The 6,025-nt window shown below is 42.3% G+C and overlaps 3 protein-coding genes across 4 annotated transcripts in view; all 3 read right to left on the minus strand.

Annotated features, from left to right (window-relative positions):
* The window catches only part of LOC100522784 (olfactory receptor 4X2-like), a 115,676-nt gene that overhangs the window by 84,406 nt on the left and 25,245 nt on the right, over positions 1 to 6,025 (minus strand). The window lies entirely within an intron of this gene.
* The window catches only part of LOC100523167 (olfactory receptor 4X2-like), a 72,226-nt gene that overhangs the window by 40,944 nt on the left and 25,257 nt on the right, over positions 1 to 6,025 (minus strand). The gene's annotated exons all lie outside the window — the stretch shown is intronic.
* Positions 1 to 6,025, minus strand: part of LOC100523717 (olfactory receptor 4S1) — a 63,933-nt gene that overhangs the window by 32,653 nt on the left and 25,255 nt on the right. The window lies entirely within an intron of this gene.

Here is a 6,025-nt window from a genome sequence, read left to right on the forward strand (position 1 = left end):
AGAGCTCCTACATCTCAGGACTTTCCACATGGAGGATCTGCTCCCCCACAGCCTTAGGCTTGGGAATGCTGAGACCAAGCCACTGGATCTGCTCCGCCTGACTTAGAACAAGAGCACAGTAGACTTGCCGCCCACGTGTTCCGCAGAGAAATAAGAATTCTGGCAGCTCAGCCTTGCATTCACTCTGCTGGAGAGACACCAGGGGGAAGGCGTGATGATCACGTGAGAACGAGTGAGTCCCCAGAGAGCCAGGCTCCCCTTCCTCATCAGGCACACGGCCTCCTGGGAAGCAGGACCTGGACACTCTCAGACTTCTTGGTAGGAAACGTGACTTCAGAAAAGAATAGGAAGTCAGACAGTGAGACACCAACGTCATATGCTATCATTTATATGTGCAATCAAAAAAGGAAGGGACACAATGAACATCTTTACAGAACAGATACTGACTCCCAGGCTTTGAAAAACTCATGATTTCTAAAGGAGACAGGGTGGAGGGCGGAGGATGGGCTGGGGGTTGGGGATGGAAATGCTGGAAAACTGGGTTATGATCATCATCGTACAACTAAAATTTAATAAAATTCATTGAGTTTAAAAACATTCAGAGGACATACAGTCAGAGGACATACTCTTTTTTTTTTTGTTTTTTGCTATTTCTTTGGGCCGCTCTCGCGGCATAGGGAGGTTCCCAGGCTAGGGGTCGAATTGGAGCTGCAGCCACTGGCCTACACCAGAGCCACAGCAACGCGGGATCCGAGCTGCATCTGCAACCTACACCGCAACTCACGGCAACGCCAGATCGTTAACCCACTGAGCGAGGGCAGGGACCAAACCCACAACCTCATGGTTCCTAGTCGGATTCGTTAACCACTGCGCCACAACGGGAACTCCCAGAGGACATACTCTTAACCAGGAGCTAGCACATGTTTGCCTTAAAGAACCAGATAGTAAATATTTTGAATTTTACAGGGAAAAAATATCTATCCAGCTGTCCTCTGTCAACTTGGGATACTCACAAGAGGTATCGAATTTCAAAAAACAGATTTGTTAACTTGTAAATTATGGTGACTAAATTTGCTATTTTACAAGAAAAAAAAGAGAAAGGAATAGGAAATGTTAAATTAATTTCACCCAGTGTTCACAGGGCGCTTAGGCTATGGGGCTCTGTGCTGTTCAGGGTTCAATTAGACACAGCTCTTGCTTATTGTGAAATCAATCATGTGGCTTTACATGAAATGACATCATCCGAAGGATGGATCCAAGGAATATGGGCTGTACGTGTCAGACAACTAGAATGGTACTTTTCCTGGGCTTTGGTATGGATGAAGGTACGGGTACTCCCAGCTTTTCCAAAGATCACTTTACACCATCTCGATTGTACACGAGCACATGTTCTGCCGACCACAAGTCCAAAGAGCATGTTTGCCTTCTTGGGAAAAGGTAAAAAGCAAAACCAGCAGTGTTTGTTTGGCAGTGAGTGTTACAGAGGGATCAGCACCCCACGCAGCTGCCATTGTCAAGCAGGTCGGCATCAAGCTGTCACAGCTTTCAACTCTGTCTCCAAGGACGACACTTTTTCTCAATTTATTTTGGGCATCTGTTAGCAAGATGTGTCCTAAGGTAACTGCCTCTTCACTTTATGTCATTTCAGTTTACAAAAGGTCATACAGGAACACTCTAATTTTGGATGGCATGAGAAACCTGCACAGATCGGTGGTTCTCAACCAGGGAAGTTTGCCCCCTAGAGGACATCTGCCAATATCTCTAGACACATTTTTATTGTAGTTGGCTTGCGATGGTGTGTTAGTGTCTGAGGTAGAGCAAAGTGATTTGGTTATACATATATACATACATTCTTTGTTCTATTCGTTTCCATTATGATTTAGCACAATACTGAACATAGTTCCCTGTGCTATACAGTAGGACTTTGCTGTTTATCCGTTCTGTGTATTTAAGAGTTTGCATCTGCTAACCCTAAACTCCCAATCCATCATCCCTCCTCCACCCCCCTCTCCCTTGGCAATCACAAGTCTGGTCTCCATGGCTGCCAGTTAATTTGTTTAATGGCATCTAATGTAATTTTCTACCTAGTCAAACAGTAAAAACAAAACCTTAGAGAAAAAAAACTTAGAAAATGAAAAATCTAATTAGGAAAAGTGATTTTTATATTAGGTAATTGTTTTCCCATTCTTTATATTTTTCATTTTTTTAAGTTTTCTTGAAGTACAGCTGATTTATAACATTCTTAGGGTTTTTTTTTATTAAAGTATAGTTGATTTACAATGTTTCTTCAATTTCTGTCGTACAGCAGTGATCCAGTTATACACAGTTCCCTGTGCTGAACAGTAGAACACCACTCTCCATCCAATCCAAATGGAACAGTTGGCATCCACCAACCCCAAACTCCCCATCGGTCCCACTCCCTGCCCCCTTGCCCCTGGCAACCACAAGTCTGTGTTGTGTTAACTTCTGCTGTACAACAAAGTGATTCCGTTATGCATATGCAGATATCCATTCTCGTTCAGATTCTTTTCCCATATGGGTTATCACAGAATACTGAGTAGAGTACCCTGTGCTATACAGCAGCTTCCCATTGACCATCCATTCCACATACCTTACTGTGCATGTGCCAATCCCAAACCCCCAATCCATCCCTCCCCCTGCCACCTTTCCCCTTTGGTAACCATAATTTTGTTTTCAAAATCTGTAAGTTTGTTTCCATTTTGCAAATAACTTCATTTGTATCATTGTTTTAGATTCCAGATATAAGTGATCCATGAAGTTTGTCTGATTTACTTCACTTAGTGTGATAATCTATAGGTCCATCCATGTTGCCACTTAGTGTGATAATCTATAGGTCCATCCATGTTGCAGAAAAGGACATAACCTCATTCTTTTTTAATAGCTGACCAGTATTCCATGGCATATATGTTCTACACCTTTATCTACTCATCTGGCAATGCACATTTAGGTTGTTTCCAGGTCTTGGCTATTGTGAATAGTGCTGCTATGAACATAAGGATGCATACATCTTTTTGAATTATAGCTTTGTCTGAGTATATGCCCAGGGGTGGGATTGTAGGGTCACATGGCAACTCCAGCTTTAAGTTTTTGAGGAACCTCTATTCTGTTTTCTGTTTTCCTGCACCAATTTACAGGCCCATCAACAGCATAGGAGGGTTTTCTATACATCCTTTTCTCTTCTCTACATCCTCTCCAGCATTTGTTATTTGTGGACTGTTTCAGGATGGCCATTCTGACGGGTGTGAGGTGGTACTCATCATAGTTTTGATTCGCATTCCTCCAATAATCACTGATGTTGAGCATCTTCTCATGTGCCTATCAGCCATCTGTATGTCTTCTTTGGAGAAATGTCTATTTAGATCTTCTGTCCATTTTCCAACTGAATTGTTTGTTCTTTTGTTGTTGAGTTATATGAGCTGTTTGTATATTGTGGGGATAAAGCCCTTGTCAGCTGCATCACTTACAGAGAGTTTTCCCCCAGTCTGTAGGTTGTCTTTTTGTTTTGTTTATGGTTTCCTTTGTTGTGCAAAAGTCTGTAAGTTTGATTAGGTCTCATTTGCTTATTTTTGCTTCTATTTCTATTGCCTTAGGAGACTGACCTAAGGAAAAAAACTTTGGTACAATTTATGTCGGAGAATGTTTTCCCCACGTTTTCTTCTAGGAGTTTTATGGTGTCATGTTTAAGTCTCTGTAGACATTTTTCAGTGCCACAATCTTGGTGGAAAGGTGGTACCACTGGCATCGAGGGCATAGAGGTCAGGGGTTCTAGGACACATCCTACAATTTATAGGACAGCCCCCCACAGCAAAGCATTATCTGACCCAAAATGTCAATGGTGGCTGTTGTTGAGATACCCTGGTAGAGACATAAAGATTTCTCCCAAATTGAGAATTATTGAAACTAGGTGTCTAGTTCATGTGAATTTATTACCATGCTGTGATAACATCTGTACCTGTTTTAATTTTTCTGTAATAAAAGATGTTTTAAATACCACAAAAGCACTCACATCCCAGGGCCTCAATCCTTTACCATCTGGCAGGAAATAAAAGCAGGATGTCCAGTTAGGAAAACAGTCATATAAATGAACTGCTGCTTGCACTTAGCCCAAACTTCCATGCCAACTCAGGAACAATTACAGACTTTTAGTCACTTACTCGGGGCTGCACAATCACACTAAGAGGTCGAGCTCGATTTCAGTCAATCACTCTGGCATCAAAGTCACATCCCTTGGCAACCTCGTCATGCCCACAAACACCACCCTCCAAGATACTGCTTACACCCAAACTCCTTGTGGTGACATTCATTCCTTAGTGATATAACTCTGACATTGATGAAGCAACAATGTGCCCAGCCTAGAGAACACATAATATCTGGTCTAATCTTTTCTTATAACCGCAACCCCCTTTTCATGACTCACTAGTCCAGCCTCCTTTGCCTCTAGGCATAGACAGATGACCTAGTTCTGGTCAATACAGTTAAGAATTCCCAAAATCAGAGCCCTTCCCTTCCTTCATGTGAGCATATAATACCTAGAGTAGAGGTAGACATCTTGGAACCATGAGGGGACAGCCAAAATCATTGAAGGGGCACCAACCAAATGCTCAGGCATCACAGAAATAACAAAGCAACACGGGAACCAGTGACCTCCAAGCTTCTTGCTGAGTAAGCAATAAACAGTATTATGGCTTAAGCCAGGGGCTGGCAAAACTCTCTAAAGGTTACATAGTAAATATTTTAGGCTTTACAGACCATACTGGTCTCTGTCACATCTAACTCAACCATGCCACTCTGACACAAAAACTGCCACAGGTAAAAAGTGAAATAATAAGCATGACTATAGTCCAATGAAAACTTATTTATGGGCACTGAAGTTTGAATTACAAATAATTTTCATGTATTACAACATACGACTCTACTTCTTTTCAGCCATTTAAAAATGTGAAAATCATTCTTAGCTCATAGGTCATACAAAAGCAGGCAATGGGTTGGACGTGGATGAAGCCACACTTCAGAGCCCAGACAACAACTGTCTAGAAAGGGAAGAGTCTTGTAAAGTTATGCAGTTGAAGATATTAATGGCTAACAGTAGTTTTACTGTATATCACCTCCCAGAGACATCTCCCTTCTACCAATGCCCTACTCCCATGAACTAAGGCTCCTACTACAGAATTTCAGATATTATAATCCTATTAAAGGGACCAGGGCACCAATGAAGTAGAAAAGCCTTCCTAGGATTCCTGCAAGGTTACACTGATAGGGAGGGACAAAGCAAAATGTAATCTTCTGTCTCCAAGTCCCATGATCCTTCCACAAACCACAGCATGCAGACACCGAGAGAAAAAGGGAATGAATCCCACATTGTACAGGTAGAAGATGACAGGGTGAGAATTTGAGCTCAGGTGTTCCTCCTTGAAGTCTGTGCACTTTGCACTATGGACTACCAAAGAAGAGAAGGAATTTTCAGCATTTCCCAAAATAGGGACAGCTAGGAAAGGGCTGTGACTGAGATTATCTAAAATACCATGGCACGATTTCCCAAGGTGGCTCAGCGGTACCCAACCCAACTAGTATCCATGAGCATGCAGGTTCCATCTCTGGCCTTGCTCAGTCGGTTAAGGATCCGGTGCTGCCATGAGCTATGGTGTAGCTCACAAACGTGGCTGTGGCTGTGGCACAGGCTGGCAGCTACAGCTCTGATTCAACCCCTAGCTTGGGAACTTCCATATGCCACACATGCAGCCCTAGAAAAAATCAATAAATAAATAAATACAATACAATATAGCATTACCTGCTCCTATCTCACATGGAACACGGTGGTGTAAGAGACACCAAAAGTACACTGGATGGGAATATAATCTCAGATTCTCCATACAGGATGTTAACAAAGTGGTATTTCTATATTAATCTCATCCAAAGGGTGACTTTAAATGGTATTTCTCCTGTCACCACTGCTCAGGCTTATTAATGAGTCTGATTCTCCAATGGTGGCGTATTTATTAACATT

Source organism: Sus scrofa, chromosome 2 (genome assembly GCF_000003025.6).
Source record: "Sus scrofa isolate TJ Tabasco breed Duroc chromosome 2, Sscrofa11.1, whole genome shotgun sequence".
NCBI classification, from domain to species: domain Eukaryota; kingdom Metazoa; phylum Chordata; class Mammalia; order Artiodactyla; family Suidae; genus Sus; species Sus scrofa.